Raw genomic sequence first — 16,954 nt, 5'->3', positions numbered from 1 at the left:
ATCTTCTTGCAAGGTTTCCACATCCTGCAGAGAAGCTTTTGCCCTGTCTAGCTTAGTATTGTCTGCAAATACTGAGATAGAGCTGTTTATCCCATCCTCCAGATCATTTCTGAATAAATTAAATAGGATTGGTCCCAGGACAGAACCCTGAGGGACCCCACTTTCCACATAGGACCATTCTGAGTACTCCCAGAGTCATGATTGGACACTGTCATCATGACTTTATCCAATCATGGTTAATTCCCGCCTCACAGTATAAAAGTATTCTTTCAATGGCAGCCATTTTCAGTGTGATTTTGGCGTGTAGAGACATAGAACAGGGCTCTGTTCAGTGCTATTAGTTAGATAGTGTGCTATACTGTGCTATTTTGCTTCAGTTTGTCAGTGTAGAATATTAGTTTAGTGTCAGTCTAGGGATAGTGTGAGTGTAGTGAGGAGGACCATCATTCAGCTTTGCATAGTGTGCAGCTAGAGTAGGGGCAGCTCAGATAGTTTCAATGTAGTGTAGTGAGACTGTGTCAGTAATCTTGACATTAGTGTATAGCTAGAGTAGGCTGCCTTTCAGCCTGGTGAATTCTGCCCCCTTCCGTGAATATGCACAATGTGCTGTACCACAATGGCAGGTTCCCAGTTGCTACTACACGTAAGGCCGTTCCATCTCTCTACCATCACGTGGAAGGGAATGTTCTGGCATCGTTGGGCAAGGCAGTCAGTCGTAAAAGCCACCTTACTGCTGACACATGGTCCAGCAAGGGACAATATATTTCGTTCACAGCACACCAGATAACACTGCTTGCAACTCGAAAGTCTTCTGTTGGTCAAGAGAGGTCAAGAGACTTTTATAAAAATGAATCAGACCTGAATTACCAGCTATGAAGCCCCTGATGCTGATGTCACTGATTAAGTCTTTTTGGGATGTGGAATCTCTGCAGGATTTCAAGGCTGCCTAGCTTTGAGGGTGTTCAATCATTTCATCTAGCAGATTGTTTTTGGTATAGGTTTCATGGGCACAATTAACACCCAAAGACCAATTTTTCAGCACTTCTTTGACAGGTGCATATCATCGCAATTTTTTACAGCAAGGCCAATTCTTGCTTTCATCAAGAGTACCTCTATAGGGTTACGGTGGGAAGGCCCCCCGACACCCAAAGAGTAATTTCTCTGCACCTGTTTGATAGGTGCATATCATTGCAATTTTTTACAGCAAGGCCAATTCTTGAAAAAAATATAAATGCTAAATATATATACTCGCGCTAATGGAGCGACAGAGAAAAAAATAATATAAAATCAGTGAAATAAAAAGATGCAGCTGCTATACACAAAGTGCTAATTACTTGAAGAACATGAAAAATATATAAATATAGCGCTCACAAACAGAATATATGGATGTGAATAAGATATAAATGATAAAACAAAACAAAGTCCAAAACTAGTGACTAAAGGTGCTCCAATCCAAAGTGAAGAGAAGAAAGGTACTTCAGAAGATTCAGGTGCACAACACCCCCTCAGTATCCCCACTCACCAGATAAACACGACCCCCAGCTTTTCAGTCTGGTGGGTCACTTAAGGCTTGGTATGGATGCCTTTAAGATGGTGGATAGGAAGTCAGGTCATCAGATCCAGGGTTCCTTGGTGAAGAGTTTCAGCCAGACAAACACGTACCCAGAAGTAAAAAAATGGAACTAATAGTGAAGTACCATTAAAAAAAGGTTTATTTGAACAAAGGATGGGTACTTACAAAAAATAAGATCAAACAAGCATCAAGGATGGAGCTGATCATATAAAAACGCTGTTCCTAGCGTGCGTTCATAACGTGTGTTCCAAACGACTGGAAGTACGACCGGAAATGACATCAGTGGTACTGGAAATAGCGTCCGCATGTATCCAAAAAATTTCTAATCTTGTTCCCAGTGCACTACATTGTGGCCTCATCATACACACTGGCTCTCCAGCTGTTAATTAATTGAATAATTTTAATTAATAAAATAAAGGCAGCTTGCAGGGAAAATGTAATTTTTTTCACTTTATAAATGCAATTATTGCTGCAGCAGATTCTAGACATGGTACAGATCTGCCACTTTACAGGTAGATTAAGGGGGCCTCCCAGGCACTATATTGGAAGGATTTTTTTCATTTTTAGGCTTTCACTTTAAAAATAAAAAAAAATCTCTGCTCATTTAACCACTTGCTTACTGGGCACTTAAACCCCCCTCCTGCCCAGACCAATTTTCAGCTTTCAGCGCTGACGCACTTTGAATTACAATTGCGCGGTCATACAACACTGTACCCAAATTTAATTTTTATCATTTTTTCCCCACAAATAAAGCTCTCTTTTGGTGGCATTTAATCAGCTGGAATTTTTATTTTTTGCTAAACAAACAAAAAAAGATGGAAAATTTTGAAAAAAAAATCATGTTTAATAATTAGTTTGTTATAAAATTTTGCAAACAGGTAATTTTTCTCCTTCATTTATATGCGCTGATGAGGTGGTACTGATGGGCACTGATAGGCTTTACTGATGGGCACTAATAGGCACAGTTAAGGCGGCACTGATAGGCACAGATAAGGTGGCACTGATGGGGACAGATAAATCGGTACTGATGGGCACAGATAAGGCGGCACTGATGGCCACTGATAAGATGGCACTGATGGTTGGCACGGATGGGTGGCACGGATGGGTGACACTGATGGACACTGATAGGTACCACTAATAGATGGCACTGATGGGCACTGATAGGTGGCACTGATAGGTGGCACTGATAACCATCCATTTCCCAGGTTTCTTACCCCACTGATATTTCTCCTTCATAACCATATGGAATGCACATTTTGTTTCTTGTTCCATAGGGGCAGCTAACTCCTCCCTTTTCCTTATTAGTTCCTGCTTCTCTGGGGTGCCTTTAGGTCGGGACTGCTGTTCTAATTCTTGGATTTCTTTTAAAAGGAGATTTAATCTCTCCCTTTTTTCTTTCTTCCTCTGCGCTCCCATTTCCATCAATATGCCCCTTATATAGGCCTTATGAGATTTCCACAAAGTGTGCGCAGAGACCTCTAGTGTATCATTAATGGAGAAGAACTCCCTCAGCTCACATTCTATACTTTCAATAACCCTAGGATCCTGAATGAGCGATTCATTCAGTTTCCAAATAGAGTTCCTTGGTGTCACCGACGGAAATTCTATTTGAGCTACTATGGGTGCATGATCGGACAGAGTAATAGATTTAATAGTCACATCCTTCAAGGAGTCTAGTAGTTGGTGTTCTAATAATATATAGTCAGTCCTCGAATAAGACCCATATACCACTGAGTGATCAAGTAATCTCTGAATGCTGGGTGTCTAATCTCTATATATCAGCTGATATTCTAATGCCGCGTACATACGAGCGGACTTTTCGGCGGACAATTCGATCATGTGTGGGCTCCAGCTGACTTTTTTTTCCCAAAAGTCAGACGGACCTAGAAATAAAACATGTTTCAAATCTTTCCGATGGACTCGAGTCCGGTCGAAAAGTCAGCTCGTCTGTATACTAGTCCGACGGACGAAAACCGACGCTAGGGCAGCTATTGGCTACTGGCTATCAACTTCCTTATTCTAGTCCGGTCGTACGTCATCACGTACAAATCCATCAGACTTTGGTGTGATTGTGTGTAGGCAAGTCCGCTCGTTGGTAAAGTCTGTCGGAATTCCGCCAAAACTCCGTCGGATAGACCGTCGGACCAGTCCGGTCGAAAAGTCCGCTCGTGTGTACGCGGCATAAGAGTAGCTTCTTAATCTCATTCTGGCTTTGTCTTGATAAATGGGGGGAATCCCCTGAGGAATCCATCAGTGGGTCTAGGCACAAATTTAAGTCCCCTGCTATAAACAATTTTCCTTCTTTAAAGTGATTGTAACGTCTTTTTTTTTAGGTAAAAATAACAAACATGTTATACTTACTTGCTCTGTGCAGTGGATTTGCACAGAGCAGCTCAGATCCTCCTCTTCTCGGGTCCCTCTTTGGTGCTCCTGGCCCCTCCCTCCTGTTGAGTGCCCCCACAGCAAGAAGCTTACAATGGGGGCACCTAAGCTAAGTCACAGTTCCCTGTGTCCATTCAGACACGGAGCTGCGGCCTGGCCCCACCCCCTTTCTTTTTACATTGATTGACTGACTTTGATTGACAGCAGTGGGAGCCAATGGTGACGCGCTGCTGTCTCAGCCAATGATGAGGGAAGTTCTGGGCAGCTGCGACATTCCTACAACATCGCTGGATCTAGAGGGGGCTCAGGCAAGTATTAAGGGGGGGCTCAGGAGAGCTGCAGCACACAGAAGGCTTTTTATCTTAATGCATAGAGTGCATTAAGATAAAAAACCTTCTGACTTCACATCATAACCACTTTAAATACCATTAACTTTTTCAATGTATTTTTTAGGAACTTATTTGTTCTCTATTGGGGGAGAAGATATTAGCAAACATGCATTTCATATTGAACAATCTTCCTTTATTGAATAAAAACCGTCCCTCAGGGTCTGCTAGCTGCCCCTCTACCGTAAACATAGTGGTACTATGAAATCCAATAGCAACCCCTCTGAAACGATTTGAGTTTGTATCACCATAGAACCAAGTAGGATAGTATCAATAGGACATTCTACTCCTAGAAGTACATTTTAATGTATTTCTCTATTTATGAAAAAAAAAAAGGAAAGAATTGGCAGATATGTCCAGATTAGATAAGGCACCTCATCCCAAATTGGATACAGAAAAAGGACGTGGAAAGGAGGGGGATTATTGCGGTGTCAAAGCAGTTCAATCAGAGAGTATATTAAAAATATATATATGATTTTTATTACATAATATCAAAAATCACAGAAATTACACAAAAACAAATAATCAAAATAAATATAAGAAATTGATAATGGAGCTAATTTAGGTTGAATGTGGGCCAGAGTGGTACAGGCCTATATATTCGATTAGGTCAGGTCTTACCTACATGTTTCGCCAAGGCATTGGCTCCCTTAGGGGAACAAGGCATGACCGTTGTATTAAAGAAATAGCTCTATAGAAGAAGAAAAAAGGTAAGAATAAAATCAAAAACAAAAACAACATAACCATAATTACATAAATGTATATATAGAAAGAGAGAGGAGACATACTGCATGACATGGGAATGGGAACTGACATTAGCAATGCAACCCACCGTTGACTCTTTTTCCAATCTGTGGAAACTGTTATAACTGCAAAGGGTGGGCCAACTCAATATTGAACCCTATGGACGAAGATTGGGGTGCCATTAAAGCTCATGTATGTGTAAAGGCAGGCGTCACAATACTTTTGACAATATTATATATATATATATATATATATATATATATATATATATATATATATATGGCTTTTTTTTAGATGGAACTTGATGGAATTAAGTTCCACCACCACTGGCTCAGGCCCTCTGCTCCCTGCTCATCACTATTACTTTGGTAAACACAGAAGTCTGGCTTGTCTCCCAACGGCTCCCACAGATCTGATCTCCTCAGTGGCTTCCACTGAGTGCAGGATGGGGACAAGGGAGATGCAGATGTTTGGGGTGCAGTGTGAATCCCCACTGGATGATCTCCCAACATGTGAGGGAGGCAGAGCCATCTACCGTGTGCAGGCAGGTACTAGAGCCAGCTGGGTGCTTCAGCTTAATACAGTAACAAAAGTAAGACATGTGGAAGATAGTGGAGCTTTTAAGGGGGGGGGGCATGGGGTCAGTGGGGGGGGGGGTTGCATGCAGAGGTCAGAGCTGAAGAGAGGTGAAAGTGAGATATGGCTGGGGACTGCAGAGGTAAGCATCTGTGGAAGAAGGCTGAACTCTGTACTCTGTGTGTAACCCCCCAAACTTAATGCACGCCTGGTAATTAATGGCCCTTTAGGACCCTCCCACTGTTATTTAAATTTGACCACACCCAGTATTTGATGCAGTTTGGAGGGTGTATATATGTGTGTGTGTGTGTGTGTGGGATTGTGGTTGAGTTCCTCTATATACCGTATTTATCGGTGTATAACACGTACAGGCGTATAACACGCACATTCATTTTAAGAGGGAAGTTTCAGGAAAAAAACTTAAATTTTAAATAAGGAACTTTGAAGCAAAATAAGGGTCAGTGCCCATCTGCAGCCTCACCATTGCTATCAATGCAGCCTGATCAATGCCCATCTGCAGCCTCACAAGTGCCATCAATTCAGCCTCATCAGTCCACATCAATGCAGCCTCACCATTGCCATCAATGCAGCCTGATCGATGCCCATCTGCAGCCCAGAGAGGACAGGGAGGGGGGCGGGACGAGCACCGACAGATTACATACAGTGAGAATCTCCTATGATAGACAGAACAGTGGTCCAATGGAGGCCCAGGAGACGGGAGTTCCTATTACAGAGGCTGCCAAGTAAACAGGAAATTCTCACTTTATGTAATCTGACAGCTAAAACTGAAGTATTGGCGTATAACACGCACACACTATTTGCACCCAATTTTCATGGTGAAAAAGTGAGTGTTATACGCCAATAAATACAGTATATAGATATCTATATATATACACATCTCACAAAAGTGAGTACACCCCTCACATTTTTGTAAATATTTTATTCTATCTTTTCATGTGACAACACTGAAGAAATGACACTTTGCTACAATGTAAAGTAGTGAGTGTACAGCTTGTATAACAGTGTAAATTTGCTGTCCCCTCAAAATAACTCAACATACAGCCATTAGTGTATAAACCGCTGGCAACAATTGTGCGTACACCCCTAAGTGAAAATATCCAAATTGGGCCCAAAGTGTCAATATTTTGGGTGGCCACATTTATCTTCCAGCACAGCCTTAACCCTCTTGGGCATGGAGTTCACCAGAGCTTCACAGGTTGCCACTGGAGTCCTCTTTCACTCCTTCATGATGACATCACAGAGCTGGTGAATGTTAGAGACCTTGCTCTCCTCCACCTTCCGTTTGAGGATGCCTCACAGATGTGCAATAGGGTTTAGGTCTGGACAGTGGTATATTTAGGTTTTGTGCTACCCTAGACCTGACTAAACCCATGCACCCCTAATTTAAATATGACCCACCCCTTCTTGTCAAGACCACACCCCTTTGAGTTTAAGTCCCGCCCTGTCATCCGTAAACCACACACCTTCCCATTTAGGCTCCACTTTTTCATCTTAGAGCTCCACCTCTTCCTCTCTCTACATTAAAAGTGGGTACCAAGTGTAGCCTCATCACTGCCCTTCAATGTAGCCTCATCAGTACCCATCAATGCAGCCTCACCGGTGCCCATCAATGCAGCCTCATCAGTACCCATCAATGCAGCCTCACTGGTGCCCATCAATGCAGCCTCACTGGTGCCCATCAATGCAGCCTCACCAATGCCCATCGAAGCAGCCTCACCGGTGCCCATCAAAGCAGCCTCACTGGTGCCCATCAAAGCAGCCTCACCGGTGCCACCAATGCAGTCTCACCGGTGCCCATCAGCGCAGCCTCACCGCTGCCCATCAATGCAGCCTCACCAGTGCCCATCAGGGCAGTCTCACCAGTACCCATCAGCACAGCCTCACAAGTGCCCATGAGCGCAGCTTCAACAGTACCCGTCAATGCAGCCTCATCAGTGCCTGTCAATGCAGTCTCATCAGTGTCCATCAATGCCTCCTCATCCATGCCTATCAATGCTGCCTCATCAGTGCAGGTTATCAGTGGCCATCAGTGCCCATCACTGTAGCATATCAGTGCTACTTTATCAGTGCAGCTTAAGAGTGCCACCTAATCAGTGGCAATCAGTGCAGCCTTAACCTCTTTAGAGCCCTTTCACACTGAAAGTGCCCGTGCGTCGGCGCTATTGCTAGCAGAGCGGTTTTAACCCCCGCTAGCGGCCCAATAAGGGTTAAATCCGCTGGCAAAGCAACGCTTTGTGGGTCGTTTTAACCGTTTTTCTACCACTAGTGGGGGTTAAAACCGCTTCGCTAGCGGCCAAAAACCCCTGCAAAAATGAAAAATAGCGACATTTTACCGCCGACGGCGCCAACGCCCCAGTGTGAAAGGGGTCTTAGTGAAAGTTCATGTACTGCAAAGTTTGCAGTACATGAACTTTCACTGAAGGTGGACAGTTTAATGAGTTTGTAGCATGGATCACTTTATTGCAATATCATGATCTGTAAATTCATTTCCATATTGAGCACAGATTGGCTGCAATAAAGTGATCCCATGCATGTGCACAAAAGAGAAGTAATAGTAATTGACTCTATTTTACCTGCTGTCCTGGCTAGAGAGTAGGGGGTTCCCCTCGTGCTTCTCTCTCTCTCCTCCTCCTTCACCTTCTCCTCGTCCTGTCATCAGACAGACCCCGCCCCTGGCTGGGGAGACGAGCGATGCAGTGAAAGCCGAACGGAGGAGGGTAGAGGGCGGAGCTTTAGGCTCCGCCTCCGCCCATCCAAATTACATGCAGCCAGACACCAGCCGCTTATGGGGGTGCGAGTCACTCCCCCCCGCCAGGCACGCCATAACACCACAGTAAGCCGGCCGCTGGAGCCTGCATTTCTGCGGGAGAAGGCCGCGGGATCTGGGAGGTGAGTGGGGGGGGGCGACTTTTTCGCTGCCCCCCGCAAAGTGCCGCCCTAGGCCTGGGCCTTGTCGGCCTAGGCCTAAATACAGCACTGGGTCTGGAGACATGCTTGGCCAGTCCATCACCTTTACCCTCAGCTTATTTAGCAAGGCAGCGGTCGTCTTGGAGATGTGTTTGAGGTTGTTATCATGTTGGAATACTGCCCTGTGGCCCAGTCTCCGAAGGGAGGGGATCATGCTCTGCTTCAGTATGTCCAGTAGATGTTGGCATTCATGGTTCCCTCAATGAACTGTAGCTCCCCAGTGCCGGCAGCACTCATGCAGCCCCAGACCATGACACTCCCACCACCATGCTTGACTGTAGGCAAGACACACTTGTCTTTGTACTCCTTACCTGGTTGCCGCCATAAACGCCTGACACCATCTGAACCAAATAAGTTTATCTTGGTCTCATCAGACCATGTGACATGGTTCCAGTAATCCGTGCCCTTAGTCTGCTTGTCTTTAGCAAACTGTTTGCGGTCTTTCTTGTGCATCATCTTTAGAAGAGGCTTTCTTTTGGGATGACAGCCATGCAGACCAATTTAATGCAGTGTGCGGCATATGGTCTGAGCACTGACAGGCTGACCCATCACCCCTTCAAGCTCAGCAGCAATGCTGGCAGCACTCATATGTGTATTTACCCAAAGACAACCTCTGGATATGACGCTGAGCACAAACACTCAACTTCTTTGGTCGACCATGGCGAGGCCTGTTCTGAGTGGAACTTGTCCTGTTAAGCTGCTGTATGGTCTTGGCCACCATGCTGCAGCTCAGTTTCAGGATCTTGGCAATCTTCCTATAGCCTAGGCCATCTTTATGTAGAGCAACAACTATTTTTTTTTCAGATTCTCAGAGAGTTCTTTGCCATGAGGTGCCATGTTGAACATCCAGTGACCAGTATGAGAGAGTGAGAGCGATAACACCAAGTTTAACACAACTGCTCCCCATTCACACCTGAGACTTCCTAACACTAATGAGTCACATGACACTGGGGAGGAAAAATGGCTAATTGGACCCAGTTTGGTCATTTTCACTTAGGGGTGTACTCACTTTTGTTGCCAGTGGTTTAGACATTAATGGCTGTGTGTTGAGTTATTTTGAGGGGACAGCAAATTTACACTGTTATACAAGCTGTACACTCACTACTTTACATTGTAGCAACGTTTCATTTCTTCAGTGTTGTCACATAAGAAGATATAATGAAATATTTACAAAAATGTGAGGGATGTACTCACTTTTGTGAGATACTGTATATATACAGTTGTGCTCATAAGTTTACATACCCTGGCAGAATTTATGAGTTCTTGGCCGTTTATCAGAGAATATAAATGATAACACAAAACATTTCTTTCACTCATGGTTAGTGTTTGGTTGAAGCCATTTATTATCAAAAAACTGTATTTACTCCTTCTAAATCTAATGACCCTGATTAAAAGTTTACATACCCTGGTGATTTTGGCCTGATAACATGCACACAAATTGACACAAAGGGGTTTGAATGGCTATTAAGGGTAACCATCCTCACCTGTGATCTGTATGCTTGTAATTAGTGTGTGTGTGTCTAAAAGGTCAAACAGTTTCTGAACTCCTGACAGACCTTTGCATCTTTCATCCAGTGCTGCACTGATGTTTCTGGATTCTGAGTCATGGGGAAAGCAAAAGAATTGTCAAAGGGTCTACGGGAAAAGGTAGTTGAACTGTAAAAAAAGGAAAGGGATATACAAAGATATCCAAGGAATTGAGAATGCCAATCAGCAGTGTTCAAACTCTAATCAAGAAGTGGAAAATGAGGGGTTCTGTTGAAATCAAACCACGGTCAGGTAGACCAACTAATGTTTCAGCCACAACTGCCAGGAAAATTGTTCGGGATGCATAGAAAAAGCCACAAATAACTTCAGGTGAAATACAGGACTCTCTGAAAACATGTGGTGTGGCTGTTTGAAGGTGCACAATAAGGAAGCACTTGAAGAAAAAAGGGTTGCATGGTCGAGTCGCCAGAAGAAAGCCATTACTACCCAAATGCCACAAAGTATCCCACTTACAATACGCCAAACAACACAGAGACAAGCCTCAAACCTTTGGGCACAAAGTCGTTTGGAGTGATGAGACCAAAATATAGCTTTTTAGCCACAACCATAAACACTACATTTGGAGAGGAGTCAACAAGGCCTATGATGAAAGGTACGAAGTTGGATCGCTGATGTTTTGGGGATGTGTGAGCTGCAAAGGCACAGGAAATTTGGTCAAAATTGTTGGCAAGATGAATGCAGTATGTTATCAAAAAATACTGGAGGAACATTTGCATTCATCAGCCAGGAAGCTGCGCATTGGACATACTTGGACATTCCAACATGACAATGATCCAAAACACAAGACCAAGTTGACCTGTCTTTGGCTACAGCAGAATAAAGTGAAGGTTCTGGAGTGGCCACCTCAGTCTCCTGACCTCAATATCATTGAGCCACTCTGGGGAGATCTCAAACGTGCAGTTCATGCAAGACAGCCCAAGAATTTACAGGAACTGGAGGCTTTTTGAAAAGAGTTATGGGCAGCTTTACCATCTGAGAAGATAAAGAGCCTCATCCACAAATACCACTAAGGACTTCAAGCTGTCATTGATGGTAAAGGGGGCAACATAAAGGCATTAAGAACTGGGGTATGTTAACTTTTGATAAGGGTTATTTGGGTAGTTTCTGTTGTCATTATGATTTAAAAAGAGTAAACACAGTTGATTGATAATAAATGGCTTCAGCCAAACACTAACCATGAGTGAAAGAAAAGTTTTTGTGTTATCATTCATTTGCTCTGAAAAATGGGAAAGAAATCATAAATTCTGCCAGGGTATGTAAACGTATGAGCACAGCTGTATATATATATATATATATATATATATATATATATATATATAGGGTTGTCCCGATACCGATACTAGTATAGGTATCGGCACTGATACCGAGCATTTGCCCGAGTACTTGTACTCGGGCAAATGCTCCCGATGCTTCCCCCGATACCTGGAAGACAGCTGTGATCGGCGCGTGGGGGAGTTACAAGATTCTCCCCCAGCGGCTTTCAGCGGCTTTAGTGACATACAGCGGTGATCGGTCACCGCTGACTGTCACTGCATCCTCCTCCGTGCCCCCACCGTTCCTCTGTCCCCCTCCGCTGTCCTCCTCCATTCCTCTCCCGCTGTCCCCTCCTTCCCCTCTCCTTCTCTGTCCCCCTCCGCTCTCCCCTCCGTTCCGCCGTCCTCCCCCTCCTTCCATTGTGAATGGACAGAGTCAGCTGACTCTGTCCATTCACATAACTGAAACATTGTAATCTCCTGTGATTATGACGTGTCAGTTTATGAATGGAGAGGAGCCGCTGTCTTCTCTCCATTCATTCTCAGTGCAGCTGAGGCTGCAGAGAAAGGGACTGGGGAATCTCTATCCTCTGTCTCTTTCTCTGTCTCAAGGGGGAGATATCAGAGGTCTGTTAAGACCCTTGATATCTCACCAAAGCCCCCCAACAGGGATGATTAAAAAAAAACAAAAAAAAAAAACCACATATTGCAATAAAGAATAAAAAAAATATTATTGTAAAAAATAAAAATTGTAAATAAAAAAAAAAAAAACACACACATACACTGTTCACCCCCCCCCCCCCCAAAAAAAAGAAACACTGTTAAAAAAAAAAAAAAAACATTGTCACGTGATATTAAAAAAAAAGTATCGGTAATCGGTATCAGCGAGTACTTGAAAAAAGTATCGGCACTTGTACTTGGTCCTAAAAAAGTGGTATCGGGACAACCCTATATATATATATATATATATATATATATATATATATATATATATATAAATGTGTATATATATATATATATATATATATATATATATATATATATATATATATATATATATATATATAGTGCTTTGTTGTGCACAATTGATCTGTGAAGGAGGAATAGCACATTGTTGTAACTGCTGATTATTAGTTATGAAAAGGCAATCACTTAAATACCTTTTTTCACCTGTTCGCTTCCATCTCTTCCAACACTTTCAACTGTATGTTCAACAGCCCACAAGGGCACAGGGATAGACTGCTTCCATCAGAGCATAGTCACCCAGGTGTTCTGTGACAGACTTCCTTTGGGCACATTACACTTGCACCGACTGTGACATTTACTTGAGGAATCTATAAGGTGGAAAGTTGTAAGGCCCTCGGGCCTCCTGTCAGTGTGTCACCTGTACAAGGAAGAATGTCTTTCTCAGTGGCATATACTGCGGGGCTGCAGCAACATCCACAGCACTGATGATTATCCCAGTGTTTGTCCTTTCTGTTCTGCCCTCTCTGGTCTACTCCAAAGTTATTCTGGATGGTGAGTAGTTGGCCAATGGTCCCTAGTGTGTTGGGTGAGGTTGCGGCAGTGTGTTTTGTCTGTATGATGTTTTATCAAGGCAAAGATACCTAATGAGGGATCATTTGGAATACAAAGAGGGCAAACATGTGATTTAGTGTTATTGCTTTAGAATGGCATGGGTCCCGATGGCTCTAGGACAAAGGGGGCCTGCAATGCTTTTCCTATTGACTCCCATTATTATCTTCTCCATACAGATTTCTCCATAAACTCCTGACGTTCAGCACTAATATAGATTGTATAATGACATCCAACAGCTGTGTCCTTCATCCATCCAAAATGTATCTCTATGTAATTCTTTTACTCCCATTGACCACCAAGACTGCCAAGTAAACTTGCATTGTTCCTGTGTCATCCCCAGTTAATAGTGCAGGGTAGATGTCTGGGATTTGTAGTCCAGAAGCAGCAGTGGAGGATATAAACTGTCTGTTTTCTGGCCGCTTACGTCTTCTACACAATACAGGCTGAGAACTTGTCTGACCAGAGACTCCTGTATTTGTCTGGTGAGTGATTGTATCTTGCTGCATTCCCTGACTCATGTGTATTTAGCTCTTTACCTTCCTCATTTTACTTTAAAAAAACATATACAAGCTATATAAACAATCTGTAATCTCTCTCTGTATGCGGGTCAGGACTTTGCTTTCAGCAGTTGAGAATTGTTGTGGTTGTTTTTGATGCCAAAGCAAGCAAAAGTTGAAAAAATATCTTGTATCCATATAGAACAGTGATTCTCAACTCCTTTCTCCTTGGTTGAACTAGATGGACTTGTATCTTTTTTCAGCCTGACTGAAACTATGTAACTATAATGAAAATGAAAGTCCACTCCCAAAGGAATATTCAGGAATCCACTAGGGGGTCAATATAAATAATCTTGTGTGAAAATTAAAGTCCACTCCCAAAAGAATATTTCAGGGCTTCATTAGGTGGCCGTTGTAGAATCTTGTGTGTAAAAAAAAATGAAATGCTACAGCTCCACGTGCTTCAGTCCTAAACCACCTGGGACACAGATATATGAATTCCCTTACCAGCATAGGCGTGCGCACAGGGTGTGCCGGGTGTGCCTGGGCACACCCTAATCACCCTGTGCGGCTTCCCTCCTGTCCCAATGAATGCTGCAAGGTATTATTTCAGATTGGAGAGCAGGGAAGGGGCCGGTAAATATATCAGTTACCGACCCCTTCTTTTTCTAAATAAACAGAATGAGTGATCAATCACTCACTGTGCTTATTTATAACTGAAGAATAGTGAACTCTTCAGTGTGTGAATGACCAGGAAGCCGCTCAGCACAGAGCACTTTCCATTCATTCACTGTCCGGTGCAGCTAAACCTACAGAGAAATGGACTGGGGAATCTCTGTCCTCAGTCCTTTTCTCTGTCTCGAAAAAGAGAGGGTTTGAGCTTTGTAGTGCACACCTTAATGCAATAGGCTGCGCACACCTATGCTTAACAGATAACCAGGATCTCCATATTATAAGAGATAACTAGCGCAAGATACATCAAATGCAAATCATACCAGAGTATGGTAACAACCTCCACACCCACCAGGTCCACTGGCTGTCCGGAAAGTGCAGTCTCCGCAGTAAGATTCAGAGGAAAAAATGAAGGACCATAGTGCAATATTGCTAAAGACACCAATTTTTCTTGCTAATATACTCACAAGTAGAGTTGGGCGAACGGTTTGGGTCGAGCAAAAGTTTGGCTTGAACGCCTGTTCGCCCATTCAGCGAAAACCTGAATTTGCAGGGCATTCGGCGGGTGAAAAAAGAAATGACATCCAAGAGCTGTGTCCTTCATCCATCCAGAATTTATCTCTATTTAATTCTTTTACTCCCATTGACTACCAAGACTGCCAAGGAAACTTGCATTGTTCCTGTGCCGTCCCCAGTTAATAGTGCAGGGTAGATGTCTGGGATTTATAGCCCAAGAAGCAGCAGTGGAGGATATAAACTGTCTGTTTTCTGGCCGCTTACGTCTTCTACACGATGTAGGCTGAAAACTTGTTTGACCAAAGACTCCTTTACTTGTCTGGTGAGTGATTGTATCTTGCTGCATCCTCCGACTCTTGTGTCTTTACCTTCCTCATTTTACTTTAGAAAAACATATACAAGTTATAAAAACAATCTGTAATCTCTCTCTGTATGTGGGGCAGGACTTTGCTTTCAGCAGTTGAGAATTGTTGTGGTTGTTTTTGATGCCGAAGCAATATATGAATTCCCTTACCAGATAACCAGGATCTCCATATTATAAGAGATCACTAGCGCAGGATACACCAAATGCAAATCATACCAGAGTATGGTAACAACCTCCACACCCACCAGGTCCACTGACTGTCTGCAAAGTGCAGATCTCCGCAGTAAGATTCAGAGGAAAAAATGAAGGACCATAGCGCAATATTGCTAAAGACACCAATTTTCATGCTAATATACTCACAAGTAGAGTTGGGCGAACGGTTTGGGCCAAGCAAAAGTTTGGCTTGAACAACGCCTGTTCGCCCAATCAGCGAAAACCTGAATTTGCAGGGCATTCAGCGGGTATTTGCCCTGCCGAACACCCTGCAATGCACTGCGCACTGCACAGTACATTCTAAACCTTGATTGGGCAAAGCTTTTCCCAAAGTGCAGTGAATAGCTGGTTGTTAAGGAGTGGGCCGGGAAGCTGGCTGCAGAGTCCTTAACAACAAATTAGTCAACAGCTGTCAATGGGCTTCCCCGCTGACAGCTGAATAAAAAAAAAACATTGCTGGCAATAAAAAAGTGAAAAGAAAATGATTTGGACAAGTGCAAAAGGCAAGGTCCATAAAGACATGGATGAGCAAGTTTGGGGTGGAGGAACTTGACTACCCTGCACAGAATCTTGACCTCAACCCGATAGAATACCTTTGGGATGAATTAGAGCGGAGACTGCAAGCCAGGACTTCTCAACCAACATCAGTGCCTGACCTCACAAATGCGCTTCTGGAAGAATGGTCAAATATTCCCATAGACACACTCTTAAACTATGTGGACAGCCTTCCCAGAGGAGTTGAAGCTGTTATAGCTGCAAAGGGTGGGTCAACTCAATACTGAACCCTACAGACTAAGACTGGAATGCCATTATAGTTCATGTGCGTGTAAAGGCAGGCGTCCCAATACTTTTTGTAAAATAGTGAATATATGGAAGCCGCAGTGCCTACGCCAAGGCTCCTTTGCATACTGTGGAGGAGGCAGTGTTTGCATGTGAAGTTATGGTGGAAAACCCTGTGAGGCCAATCGGTTATGTTACGGAATTTTTACTTTTGTTTTAAATAAAAATGGGCCATCAAGCCTTTAAACATAGTTTTTGGCTAGTGTGAACTCACTGAAAAGTTCTACCACCATTGAATGATTTCTCTAAGCGTCACAGTGGTCAAAATTGTGTCCAGTGGCGATGGATCATAGACGTTAGTTTGGAGAGTTAGCTGCTATAAAGGGAGTCCCGGAGTAAAGGAGAAAAAGGGATGGATGGAGGGACAGCATGACAGGGTGGACATTGCACAGTCATGCATATAGACAGAAAATGTTGTCCCCTTTAAGAAAAGGGAGTGGCTGGAGCGGGGAGGTGCTGGTGTGAAGGAAGTGTAGGAGAAGGGGGAAGTGACGACATTCGAGAGCGATGGAGAAAGAGATTCCCACCCACCCTCCTGAGGTTTGGTTGGTATTAAAGGGGGCTGTCAGGACAGCCTGGCAGTGATGAGTCTTTGGAGGAAGAGAAGATGGCTGTTATATATATATATAACATGGTTGTGACGCATCTGTGGTATGGGGTTCTCAGGTACCTTCCGGTTAACGAGGGGTTAACCAGGAAGGGGTAAAAGGTAGGTCACTACGAAGGTTGAGTATGGTCTCTGAGTCGGTGGCTTGCAACTGGAGGCCTAAAGTTTAAAAGAAGTTGGTTGCAGTGACCAAGTTGTGTGTCGTTGCCCTCAAAGT

The 16,954-nt window shown here is 43.6% G+C and overlaps 1 long non-coding RNA gene across 2 annotated transcripts in view; it reads right to left on the bottom strand.

Moving 5' to 3' along the window:
- LOC141139014 (uncharacterized) overlaps positions 1–15,057 on the bottom strand; it is a 37,478-nt gene extending 22,421 nt beyond the window's left edge. Inside the window, exons 1-3 of one of the 2 annotated variants that reach the window (XR_012243701.1) lie at positions 12,611–15,057; positions 4,963–5,032; positions 1,694–1,952 (exon numbers count right to left, since the gene is read on the bottom strand). This is a non-coding gene — a long non-coding RNA (uncharacterized lncRNA). Of the gene's footprint in view, positions 1–1,693; positions 1,953–4,962; positions 5,033–12,610 lie in introns of those variants that run through there. The other variant, XR_012243702.1, reaches the window with a different exon arrangement.
- Between the last annotated feature and the right edge of the window lie 1,897 nt (positions 15,058–16,954).

Source organism: Aquarana catesbeiana, linkage group LG04 (assembly GCF_042186555.1).
Source record: "Aquarana catesbeiana isolate 2022-GZ linkage group LG04, ASM4218655v1, whole genome shotgun sequence".
In the NCBI taxonomy this organism is placed as follows: Eukaryota; Metazoa; Chordata; class Amphibia; order Anura; family Ranidae; genus Aquarana; species Aquarana catesbeiana.
Note: the sequence above shows the minus strand (reverse complement) of the source record. Positions and strands in the feature narration are given on the sequence as shown.